Below are 14399 nucleotides of genomic sequence, written 5' to 3'. Positions count from 1 at the left end.
ATTTAGAAGATAAAAGGACAAAAAAATATTTTTAAAATAAAGAACTAAAATGAATCTTAAAAATAAGATAAAAGATTAAAAGTCTAATTTAACCATAATTAAATTTATTAAAAAAATTATTTTATGTTTGTTGCATTTTTATATATCTTAAAAACTAAAATAATTAATATTTATAATCTCTGATTTTCAATTAGAACATTTATTAAAAAAAATTATTTTTCTTTTCAATTAGGATAAGGGAATAAGCACTATACAAAAAAGAGATAAAATTAACTCACTTATTATGGCTATAAAATTTGTTTTCAAATAATTTATTAACTCGAATTTCTTGGAAATCACTATAAATTGTATCTTTTCATTTAACAAATTTTATTAATAACTAGTATTTTAACATGTTATTATATAGATAAATATTTTATTATATATAATTAAAATTTATAATAAATTGTATATAAATAAGTATTATATTTAAATATATAAATTATATTATATTTAAAATTTGTACAAATAGATAATTTTAAGTAAATAAATTATATTTTACATTTATGATAAATAATCTACATTATGACACCGAATTATTTTTAATTATTGATAATATATTTTTAAAATATTGAAATTTAATTTAGCAATAAATATGATAAATAAAAATTAAAATAAATAAAAATTTATAAAAATCCTCATTGAGAAAAAAAAATATCCAAAAATGTTATTATTAAAGAGAAGTTTCTAAAAAAAATACTCTTGCCAAATAATTATTTGTGTTTAACATACAGGAGTGAATTTTGTAATTTTTGATAATTTTTACTATATATAGAGTGTGTTAAAATGAATAATATTAAATTTTCTACTGTCACATTAGCATTATATAATATCTTAACAATACAATAAATGCCATCAACATAATATATTTTTATTTTAAAATTGTGATTTAAAATATAAACAATGACATTCTAACACTTGAGCTTGACATAGTCAAGTTCTTTTCTTCTTCGTATAAAAGGATCCATTCTTTAAATAAAAATGTATTCGATCATATGTTGTTTTCATATGAATAATGAATAATGAAAGGTGGTGTTGAAAACAAGGTTTTGGTACCATTTACTTGGAAGAAATAGATGTATGTATCTGTTTTTTTATTAGGATTTGGGCCAATGATGGTTGGGCCCATATAATACTTGAGATAGTCAACTTTTTTTTTTATTTCATATTAATGGATCCATTCTTGAAATAAAATGTATTAGATAATACGTTGTTATCACTTTCATATGAAAAGTGTTGGTGGTGTTGAAAATAAGGTTTTGCCGTTTTGGTAACATATACTTACCAGAAGAAATTGAAGTATGTGTCTCATTTTTTTTGTTAGGGTTTTGGTCCTTTGGGCCAATGATGATTGGGCCCATATAACCGGCCCAATATTTGATGGCTCTTCTCACGTCTTTTCGACCCTGAACTTCAACTTTTTTGGATATTTGATCCTTTTGTTGTTGGGCCTTCTTTTGGTATCAACTTGAGTTTATCTGAAAATAGATAGTATAAAGTTTAGAGTATAATGGTATTTTGGTAGAACTTTTGCTTATGATAATTGAAGGATTTAGGTATGTATATGATTTCTAACCTCACTATAAATTCTCAATAACATTTGTACTTTGTGATTGTGGTGTAAAAATGGAGTGAAGATCTTCACCATTTATTTCTATCCATTTCTATAATTTTGAATGTATAAATGATATTAAATATTTATTATCATAAATATTAATGTTATTTATATACTCAAAATTTCAATAATGAAAAAAAAAATGGACACCAACAAATAGAAAGTATCCAAATTCGTAAAAAATTACAGTATCTGACTTCTGCACAATGACTAAAGAAAATGTCTCCAAAAATTTTACCACAACACATGAACGTGCAATATCCTAAACCTAAAAAATCAGAGTGAAGTTAAATGTAGGCCTATTATTTATAGTTTTTATGCTTAGAAGTTTTAAACCATAACTTTATATGATAATTTCAATGATTACAAAAATAATTAGGTCAATCTCTTTTTAGTTAGCTAACCTTTAAATATATAATTGACAATTCTACATATAGGAATTAAAATCTGCATTACTCAAAAAAGTAGTGTGCCTTCTCTTTTTTTCTTTTTTATTCTTCTTTTATTTCATGGAAAAGTATTTAATTATACTAATATGGGTTTAAAAAAATAAGTATAGTATATATGTTTTTGAAAAATACAGAGAAACAAATTGATTATTAAAATAATTTATTTTATATTTCACAAGTTTTATTATTTGATTCATTAATATTATCCGAAATTAAAATGTAGAAAAGTACTTTTGTTTTTAAGCTCATTTTGAATTCTTACTTATATATTGAACTATTTTTAATGTTGGACATTTATTTATATTTTGTGTTAAATCAAAGATGTTACACCCAAAAAATAAACCTAAAATTAAATTTTTTTTCTTCATTATATATATCTTGATCTTTTACACAATTCAAATAAAAAATTGTAATTCTAAACCAATTTCAATTTTAATAAAATCAAATTTTAAAAATGTAATTTTAATCCCATTATTCAAATATTCTGATATTATTAAATGGTTAGCATTGTCGTGTTTCTCTATTTGTATTTTATAAGAGCAGATGAGATGATCAAATGACAATGTTGTTTTTGTTTTTTTTAAACATGACAAAGTTACGTGTTAGAACTTTTAAAATGAAGAAAATGAGATATCTTTTTTAATACTACGGGATATTCATTGTTGAATCCAAGAAAGTCATCTTTGAGAGTTTGACAGGTAAATATTCTCTCTAAGCTCGAATTTTCTACGTTTGTAAAAATTAAAATTTAATTCTTGATCAATTAATTAAACAAATGAGTCTTTTGTCACTTATATCAATCTAAGTTGATAGAAAATAGTTAATTTATAACATTAAACTATTTAAAATGAAAAACTGAAGTTCCAAAGTTTATAGTTTATATTAGTAATATTAGACTCGAACTCTAAATTATTATAAGTAAAATTAAACTTGATCTTTTTAAGTAAAATTTTAAAATTAAATTTTATGAATAAAAAATATGACTGAGAAGAAAATTCTATTTTACGTCTTTATTGTAAAAGTGGTCAGCCAATTTTTTAAATAAAGATTAATAATTGACAGAAACTAATGGATCAATCACACAATTAAAAAATATTAAAAGAAATAGTAACGATTAAAAAGATAAATTGAATAAATTAAAATTTGATATTACCACCAATAAGCACAAGCTTATCAATGTAAGTGTTCATATTTGATTTGTTTTCAGTCATTGTGTAGGACTAAGGGACTTGAATTCTTCTAAACCCTACACCTTATAGCCTCTATCATTTTTACTGATTTCACCATCATTTATTTTCTTTTTCCATTATCTTTTTTTTTTTACTTATGATTTTTTTGGCTTGAGAAAGAAGGGTACCTAATTTATGGTGTACATTTGTGCTATTCTGAAACATTATCATGTGATTGTTATTTTCACTATCATGTACAATTGTTTGGTTAAAGAGCCTTTCTGTCAAAGTCAATTCGAATTAGTACGCAGTATTTTATATCACTCACTCTGCCACTGCCTCCATTTTGGTGGCTATATATCATCGCTATTGCAATCATTGTTTCTGACTTTTAATACTACAACCCAACATAATCATTGATTTAAATTAAATTAACTTTATATTTAATATACTAGCAATAAAAAAAAATAGTCTTCAATGAAAATTTTAAATCCAATGGCATAAAAATCCAAATTTTCATCATACATATATATATATATATATGACAAAGTTAACACCAGCTTTCATGTGGGTGTTGATATGATTATATATTTCATATTCAATCATGAGATTACTATTATGTTAAAATAATATAACATTAGTTGATTCTATAAAATATTTCATATGATTATATATTTAAAACTTAAATTTGAAGCTACTATTAAGTTACAACTTGGTTGATATTAATGATGTAAATATGTTTAAAAATTGTGAAAATTATATTATTTAATAATTAATTATATGTATAGTCAATTATTGTTATAATAAATTATAATTAGAATAATTTTTTAAAATAAATTTGCTGAATTCTTTTTGACATATATTTTTTTTTGGAAAAATAAAAACTATTTCTTATATAATAAATCTGTTCTAGGAAAAAAATTGTTGAGAAATAATGCTTCAAATTTTCACCTCTATGAAAATCACTTTTTTTTTGGGAAAGAAATATATATAAATTTAAGTTTTTTTTTATTTCAAATATATAACATTTTTTACAAATAATGTTTTTCTTAAAAGCAGCTCAAATGTGATATTACAATGTTTCTCAAACATGATTTTGGTAGTAATATTAAAATTAACTAATTATGTATAATTTAATGATACTGTAATTTTTTAATAAAAATATACTTTAATTGAGTTCTAAAAATAATTTTAAATTGTATCATAATTTTTAACTGTTTCGTATTAAATTATATTTTAATACGTTATTTATAAAACTTATTTTATAATTATTTAGAAAATCATTCTTCCAATTCATGATCACAATAATTCTCCTGACAGCTAAAAAGCTGTTTTATGTGCTGTTTTCAGTTTACGTTGACAAACTTTATGCGTGATCGTGAATTATTACATACACTTCTGTTCTATAATCAAGGAAACAAAATACAAAACTTTTGGGATTTGTCATTGTCTTTTTTAGATATTTATTGTTATTTTTTCAACATGGTGTTAGAAGTATAAATATTTATTACATACACTTCTGTTCTATAATCAAGGAAACAAAATACAAAACTTTTGGGATTTGTCATTGTCTTTTTTAGATATTTATTGTTATTTTTTTAACATGGTGTTAGAAGTATAAATATTTATTACATACACTTCGGTTCTATAAACAAGGAAACAAAATACAAAACTTTTGGGATTTGTCATTTGTCCTTTTTAGATATTTATTGTTATTTTTTCAACATGGTGTTAGAAGTATAAATATTTATTAATATTTTCTAATATATATATATATATATATATATATATATATATATATTACCTTTGCTTAAGAATTTAAGTAATTATTTGTGATGAAATCACTTTACTGATCACAATTTTTTTTTTATATAAAAAATATAGTTTTTAGAAAAATTAAGTTATACAATAATAGTGTAATTGTGATCCAATCACAAATTATTACCTATTATATTTGGTAAATTTGTTAATTTTTACATAAATTATCTACAAGTTAATTATATTAATGATGATTTTGTATTCGGTCACATGTATCTTTCCATCCATTAAGCAATAAACCAATTTGCTCATAATTGACTATGGCTTTTTCCATAATTTTTCACATAAGAGGGATCAAACCTGAGTTTTCAACTAAATAAATTATATCCAAAAATGTGTAAGTGCATGATATTTAACGTTAATCCATCCATAACTTTAATTCATTGCAAATATACGTAAAATTATTTTTTTTAATTGTCTTATTTATATGAAGTATTTATTAATTTTGTCAATAATTAATTTTTATTTAGAAATTTTGGAAAATCATTTTTAGTAGAGTTTTGTCTTCTAATCACATTTTTTTATACATAATTAAGACTTGAATTTTTTTAGTAACTATGATATTATTACTAAATATCTATTTTTGAAAACTATGATTAAGTTTTATCAGATACCGTAAAAATATATAATGTTAATATTTTTCTCTTAACATAATATATTTTATATTATGATCTAAGATTTAAATTTTAAATAACTTGAATAAAAAATATAATTCTTACAATTCATCTCAACCAATATTAATATTAAGAATTGAATATGATTCTTTATTTAAAACAACTAAATTCATTAGATAATTGATATATCTTTCAAATCAAATCCGATCAAAGATAAAAGTTTTAAAAATTTAAAATTAATTAATTTATAATCACATGTGTAAAATTTTAAATGAGTGGACAAATTTTTCGACTTTAGGATTTCTCAATTCATTACTATTCGGAAGGAGGATTCGTTGGTGAGTGTAAAACTTTGTTGTGTCATCTGTACAAGCTCACTAAATATTATTTTTAAATAAATTAATAAAAAAAAAATTAAATATATGAGATGGAGTGAAGGACATCAATTTAGTTTGAAAGTTTGACATTGTCAAACTATGAAGAAGTACGAGTTATGAGATTGTTTTTGATTTGACTGCCATCACAACAAATTACTAAACTCTGATGAAGAAGAAGAATAAGCAGTGTCTAGTGTAACAACAACATGAATCATTACTCTCTGCAAGTTTTATGGGTAGCTGTAAATAATAGTAACTTTTAACTTTGTACTCTCTGCTCAATTTATTAACTGTGTAATGAATATAACTTAATTTTAGATATTTAATACATTAATTTATGAATTTGTTTATCACATGAAATACATTGAGATTTTAATATATAATAATATTTAATCCAAAATTCTGGTTCTTTTTTAAAATTACTTGTACCCACTCTAAAGTTGATTTTCAAAATGTAACAAAAGTTGGCAAACACTTGAATTTACTGTTGAAATTCAACTCTTGTATAGGAAACTAACATGTTTTCTAGGGAAAACCAGAAACGCACTCAGAATTTGTTTCACATTGACTCCCCAAATCAGTTTACACAATTACTAACAAAAGAAAACTACACATACATGGTGAGAGAAAGGAAGAAAAAATTGTTCCATACCAATTTTGTAACTATAGTAGAAAACCGAACACAATAAGTACGTTAACAATTATGGTAATTCCCTTATGAAGTAGTGGATTTTGTCTGATTTCCGAAGTTCAAATTTGATGTAGTAAAACCAAAGACATAGAAGATTGGAGAATCGGGAGAAGAGACAAAAGACATAGAAAGGGAAAATTTAAAAGCAAGATATGGTTCTACTATTTAGAAAGTGAAATATCAATGTGTACTAGCGTCAATGAAAGTTGGATGACGTGAATTTTCAAAAACATGTTTCTTTTGTAAGTGTATATATATAAACAATTAATAATATGTATGCATTTTACTTGAATTTTATTAGATTGAATTGATGATGAGTTTTGAATTATATTAAGAATATATGTGATTTATTTTAGATTTTTCTTAAGCTAAACACTACTATACGTACTTCCCCTCTCTACTTCCCCTCTCTTTGAAGCATTTTTTAAAATTATGATAAATGAGTTAACAAATATAATTAATATATTTTTGTAATTATTGAATTTTTTTTGTAATTATTAAATTTAATATATTAATATATTAAATTATTAAGATATTTACTAAAAGGGATGAGATTTTTGTCTATCTTTAGAGACTAAAAATGCATATTTTGGGATAAATGTGTTTTTGGATTTTTGTCATGCGTATTAAATTTTTATAGGAATTAAAATTAACATTTTAAAGTATTTTGAGAGATAAAAATATATTTTATCCAAATTTTCATTTAATTATTTTTATTATACACTTTCTCCATAATCTTGTTTAGTTTTGGTGTTATTCTTTGTTTTTTTTGTTTCTCTTACTTTAATTTTATGATAAATATGGAACATAATTAAAAATTAATTTAAATTAATAATATAATTAAAAATAATTAACAGTACCTCAAACTTTTAAAATAACATTTTAAGAGGGTGTCTTTTAGCACATTTTTTTTCGATGTATAATTAAAGATGTTACACATATTTGTATATAAGACTTCATCTAAACTGCAATAAATATATATATATATATATATATATATATATATATATATACTATTGTATTATTTACTCAATTATATATGAAAAGAGTTAATTTTGACAAGTTTTTACGAAAAAAAATTGTTGAAATAATTTAAATAAGTTATGAAAATGTTATCAAGTTCAGATAAGTTTTTCAAACATGCCCTTAGTAATTGAGTAAATAATACAATAGTATATATATATATATATATATATATATATATATATATATATATATATATATATATATATATAATATTGTCATTCGTTCTTAATATATTATATATAATCAATTTTGGTAACTTTTAGGATATCATCCTTAAAAATCTTACTAACAATAATATATAATTAGTTCGTAATATGTGTATAGTAGAAATTAATTTTTTATAATGAATTTAAAAGTATTTATGGTGATAAATATCATTAGAGTTATTTATCTCATTATTTATTAATAGATCTTATATCAACACAAATTGAAATAAATAGTATTAGTTTGTGTCCTTAATTAAATTGTCTAAGATTTTAGAATTTGAATCTTGACTTTAGGTATGTAATAAGCAATGTTAGAAGAAAAATATCAATCTTATGTGTTCATAGTCTCTAACAAAGAGTATTCACCACTTCTTATGGTAGATATTTAGTATCAATACCATTACTAAAAAAACAAATTGATGGATTTTATTATATCATATCCCATAATCAATTCCTATTAGTGTTAAAATAATATTTGACTCATAGAAGTTATGTCTTTTAAATGTAGATTAGTTCATAATTCTCAACTTTGAGACACTATGTAAATCATGTCTATAAACAAAAAAATAATACATTTAAGAATTTAAGAAATTCTTTTTATTTTATTTTAATATAGTATATTCATTTTATTAGTAGAAAAATTACAATGATAATGAAACTTGTATATTCCTCATACTTTCACAACTAGGTTGATCTTTTTTTTGAGGGAAACAACTAGGTTGATCTTAGTACTTATATAGTACACGTTTTTTAGAATATAAAACGAGTCCCATATATATTGTCTCACATATTGATATATTTTAATGAGTCTCAAAAGATTTTTTCTAAAAAAATGTTAAGTGATAAAGGGTAATCTTAGAAGACTAGAGATGAGAATAAGTCAGGTCAAAATTTAAATATATAGGTTTGACATGTTTTATAAAATTAAAGTTTAAGTTTCACCTAATATCTATCATAATTTTTTTTTGTAAGTCTAACCTAACCTTTTTACATTTAGGCTCACGTATAATTATAATGTATATTAGGTTTTTTTTTTATAAGCTTAAGCATAACACTTTTTTAATAAAAGGTTTTTTAAAAGTTTAAATATGTTTTTTTATTAAATAGGCTAGACTTTAAACATGTTAAATCATAGACCTCTATTTAGAACATGATCTACTCATGTCCTTACCGAGGTCAACTAAGAATATTGGAAGAGAGGAAGAACTTCAGGAAACCATACTAGAGAGATGAGAGGAACTATAACCGAGCAAGTTGGAAGTTTGAAGAGAAATAATCTAAAAGGTTCAATTTGTTGAAAGATTCCATGGATGGACAAGAAAGAAGCCTCGTCACTTGGAATTGGTAGAATAGGACTTTCAGCACTTGGTGCTCATAATAAAGATTTTTTTTTTCTTCTTTGATGTGTGTGTTTTGCTTAACGAATTTAGAAGATCTCAATTCTCTGCTTTTGGGGTTGATCTGTGAGACCCTACCTTTTCTTTCCCCAATTACCCTTACCCTCTCTTACTCTCATTCACACACTACCAAGCTTTCACATTCAACATTCTCCTTCACCCCCCTTCCTCACATTTCTGACTCATTCTAGTTGCTGATTCAAGGTGCTGGTCAAGACTAGGATTGGATTTCTAGTCGAGCCGTGCGGAGCTTCCTCTTCTCCTTCTCCCTTTCTTCCCCGTTGAGCATTTTCTTCTACTTCCCGGAGCTAGGATCTCTTGATTTGAGGTAAGGGAAGCTAGTCTCTTGTCTTGTTTTGGCTGAAAATGAGTTCTAAGAACTCTTTAGTGGTATGGTATTCGCTACATTTGAGCTGAGAATCTACTGGGATGGATGATTAGGGGTTTTTCGGGTTATGGGGTCCTTGGAAAATTTTTAGGGAAAAGATTGATTTGTGGATGCATGTGGAAAATGAGGCGTTATTATTGATATTTGATGAGAATGGGAACTTTTGGCTGGATTGCATGCTGGTTTTCTGTTATGTTTTGCAGGATTTTGGAAAAATTTCGAACTTGGGGATGGTTGCTGTTGAATGGGCGTTGTTCTTCGCGCCGGGCGCGCGACCACCAGGAGACTTAGTTTAGGCAAGCCCGCCGGGCGCAAGGTTGTGTGCGCTGGGCGAGCTTGCAAATGGGAGTCTCTGGTTGGCCCGCGCCAGGCGTGACTCGAGCTGTACTGGGCGCGATATCAAGGGTAACATGTTTTGGAATACTTGGTGCCGCGCTAAGCGCACGTTTGGACTCGCTGGGCGCGGAGGCTCCTTGGGAGTCTCTACCAAGAGCACGCCGGGCGCAATTCGAATTGCGCTGGGCACGAGACCTTGGTAGGTCTCTGCCTTCCCCACGCTGGGCGCGGGTTAGGCCCCGTTGAGCGCACGAGATTCCTTGAGTCTCTACCAGGCAGGCGCTGGGCACAATTTGGAATTGCGCCGGGCGCGGGAGAGCCTTGGTGCTCTCGGGTTGAGTCTCGCTGGGCGCGAGTACTCCTGCGCTGGACGCGCTGGCCCTGGTGCTTTCGAGTTAAGCCGCGCTGGGCGCGACCTCGAGTGCGCCGGGCGCGAAAGGAGATGATGACATATATGATGTAGGCTGTTGAATTGTGCAGAGATTGTTAATCAATGACGTTATATGCTGAACCAAGTTGTATTTGATGAATATGCTGTGATGACTAGGGGATAAAGTGGAGATAAATACGTTTAACTATATTAGAGGTGTATTGTTGGGCTGGAATCGATGGATTAATATGTAAAATTCTATAGTATAGCGGAATTATAGACTGTTGGGCTGAATTCTGGAAAATAATAATTGTGTGAAATCGTTGTGCTGTGTTATGCTGTGCTGTGCTATGCTGAGATGCAGGATATTATAGCCGCTAAGTCGGTGCTGTTATTAGCCATATATGTGGTGTTGTTCTAACCGCTAAGGCGGTGCTGTTGTTGCCGCTTTGCGGTGCCGTTATAGCCACTTGAGTGGTGCTGTTGTTGCTGCTAAGCAGTGCTGATATTGCCGCATTGCGGTGCTGATATTGTTGAGTGGTATAAGTTGTACAAGTGTGCTGATAACTGTATCTGTTGTTATTTATATTGCTATATATTGGTATGTTGAATTTTAATTACACTAGCTTACCCTTTTGTTGTCTCCATGATGTTGGACTGCAATGATCATACTATGTATGGGAGCAGAGCAGGGATAGGTGGGTGTCTGGTGGTGAGTCTCCGGTGGACCCGTGGAGCTGATTGCTTTTGTGATTATTTTTCTTTGTAGCTACTTGTGATAGTAGCATTTGATTGTAATTTCTTTTGTACACTTTAACTCTGTTCAGACTGGATCATGTATATGTATATTCTAGACTCTATATGTATACATTTGTTCTCTTCTGTGCGGTGTTTCTAGTGTGTTGTTCCGTGTGTAGTGACCAGCCGGGTCGTTACATGATCCCACTTTGAAATTTGCTTGGCGAATTAATTTCACTAAACGAATTTAGAGCATGATGAATAATTGCTCTCACTTCAATTTTCGCTCAACGAATTTTGGACAGGAACAAATCCTTATTTTACGGGTTGCTTTTGTTCCAAAACTCCCTCAACAAATTTTTGGATCATAGATAAATTTAAAGACATAAAATTTGATTAGTAACTAAATTTGTGCTAGCAAATTTTTTAGACAAAGTGAAATTTCAACTAAATCAATTTGATGTAAATTTTGCTTTGTAAATTTGGAACAAAATTTAAAAAATCCCTCGACAAATATTTTCACTTTGCAAATTTCTTCTTTAAGTTAGTTACATTTTTGTATATTTGAACTAATTTTGCGTGCCTTTTGGTTTTTAGAGCTTCTTTGGGTCTCCTTTGAGTGCCTAAAACTCTATTACAAACCCAAAGTATAATTGAAAAGGCTTGTAAGACAATTTGATGAAATTGAATGAAGCTTTTGCTTTTTGAGAGCTAAATGCTTTCTTTGTTCTTGTTCAAGAACTTCTAATTCTTATCAAAGATTTTCAATCCTCTATAGTGAATCTTTCTCGACTGATCATTCTTGTAAGATTGTGGCGTTTCCAATCCATTTCTAATCTCATTCCTCGTTTTCTTTTTCTGTTGATTTTGTAGTTTGATTTTGGTGAAACAATAAAAAATGATCTATTTTTTTTTTACAACCCACGGTTTGGATTGCATCATTAAGATCAAGTTTTTATGTAAGAACTATTCTCACATGTAACGCACAACTCATCTAGATCTAACAGTGAAATTGCATCAGAACTAATTCTTAAATTTGTGAACTTCGTGTTCTTAGGTAATTTTCACATTCATTTAATTAAGATTCATTCAAATTAAATAGTTCTAAGGCACCATTCACTCATTCAGTATACCAACAAGGTCCAATAACTAAGTTTCGAGATTAAACATATCCACATATAATCAATTTCCTAATCATGTATATAGAGAATACTTTGATGACAAATACAAAACTTATTTCAATGATCTCTACAATTTGAAAGATATTAGTCATCAACTAATTAACAATTGAAAAATATCCTTTGTACAAATAAGAAAAGAAAAAGGGACCACTAGCTATATTAACTCTGATTGTGTGGTAATGGTTAATGGTTGGTTTATATTTGGGGGAACAACATATTCAATTGTTCAATGCACAATCTCTTTGGTTGAATTTATGTGGACCTCAATAATTTGGGAATGGTCACCACCGAATGAAAAAATAAGACCCACACATTTGCGTGTAATTCATGTGAAGTTAATTTACCCAACAAGAGAATGTATTACTAAAGTTTATCTCATGTTCATGTTTTCACTATTCACCATTATTTTCCTACGTATATCTTCTATATAAAAAAAAAGTAATTTTGTTTAAGTTAAATGAAACCATTATGAACAATAAGGATTTAATTAAAAATTACTTTGAGAAACTAATTAAAATTTCTCAAACTATTTAGAAACCAACCGATTAATTTATCCTTGAAATTATAATTATTTTTGTACAACCCTCACTATACTATCACTACAAGAAAATTATCATACAGTGATACATATCTTATAATGACACAATATATGTTACTAAAAACACTACAAGGAAATTACCGTACAGTGACCCACATCTTATAGTGACACAATAAGTGTTACTAAAAACTACTTTTACCTACACAATATATATAATATATGTTGGTATATTGTTAAAAAGTGTGAGATAAGCTATAGTGACACACAAAATATATTGTTAAATCTCATACAAAATCAACACTAAAATTGTGTGTAGCTATATGCCAAATAGATATATACATATATATTATACTTATAGTGTCACTTTTTATATATCATTATATGTAATATTTATTATAATAAAATTACTTTTATACATAAAATAAATATAATATATATTGATATATTATTAAAAAATATAATTATATATTATAATAACACATAAAATATATTATTAAATTTTATTTAAAATTAACACTAAAATTATATATAACTATGTAAAATAGATATATACTTACGCATATTATAGTAACTATATAACATTTCTTGTGTGTACTGTTAAATAAATTTGAATGCAATCGCTTTCACCTAATTAAATTGTTTCATACTACTATATAACATTTATTGTGTACTGTTAAATAAATTTGAATGCAATCGCTCTCATGACCTAATTAAATTGTTTCATACTACGAGACTATGTAATATATGCAATGATCCTTTAACACTTAATTTTAGTTCACTATACAATTAATTATAGAAAAAATAAAATAATGAGAATATATAATAAAGTAAAAAAAAAAAAAAACATAAAGTTGGAAAACCCTGATATACGCGCAGAAGTCTCAGACATTTGCTGAGCCCTAACGAGAAAAGGCGAAAAGGAAAGGAAATAATTGAATTATAGAGACAGGCATGTGACGCAACATTAAGTCACCAATTTCGAAGTAGCGTTGAACAATTGAAAATGTAATATCAATCATAATCATATGTTTTCAACTATTCCAGTAATTCCTGTTCGATACATAGGGAACCATAAACCATCACGAAGTTTGGGCTATGAGACGTGTGGATATATAAAGTTTTTTTTTTTTTTTAAAGCATTTTTAGAAGAGAAATTATAAGAAAAATGAAATAATTTTTTTATAAGTTGAAAATAGTTTAAGTTTGAGTTAATTTCTAGTTTTTATTAACTTTTAAAATTTTATTTTTAATTTATATATAAATTGATTTTAACTATTATGAAAAAAAATTGAATTTTTTTTCTTTCTAGAAATGTTTCTAAAAAAATTACCTAAACAATTCCTTTATAGGCTTCCATTTTCGTTGGAGTGTGTCAAGGAGGGTCAACACTGATTTTCTTATTTCTTTTCTAATCTACATTTTATTATCACAATTTAGAGAAAATAAA

This window comes from Cajanus cajan, chromosome 2, assembly GCF_000230855.2.
Source record: "Cajanus cajan strain Asha chromosome 2, NIPB_CcT2T_4, whole genome shotgun sequence".
NCBI classification, from domain to species: domain Eukaryota; kingdom Viridiplantae; phylum Streptophyta; class Magnoliopsida; order Fabales; family Fabaceae; genus Cajanus; species Cajanus cajan.
The sequence above is the reverse complement of the archived record's forward strand: the minus strand, read 5'-3'. Positions refer to the sequence as shown.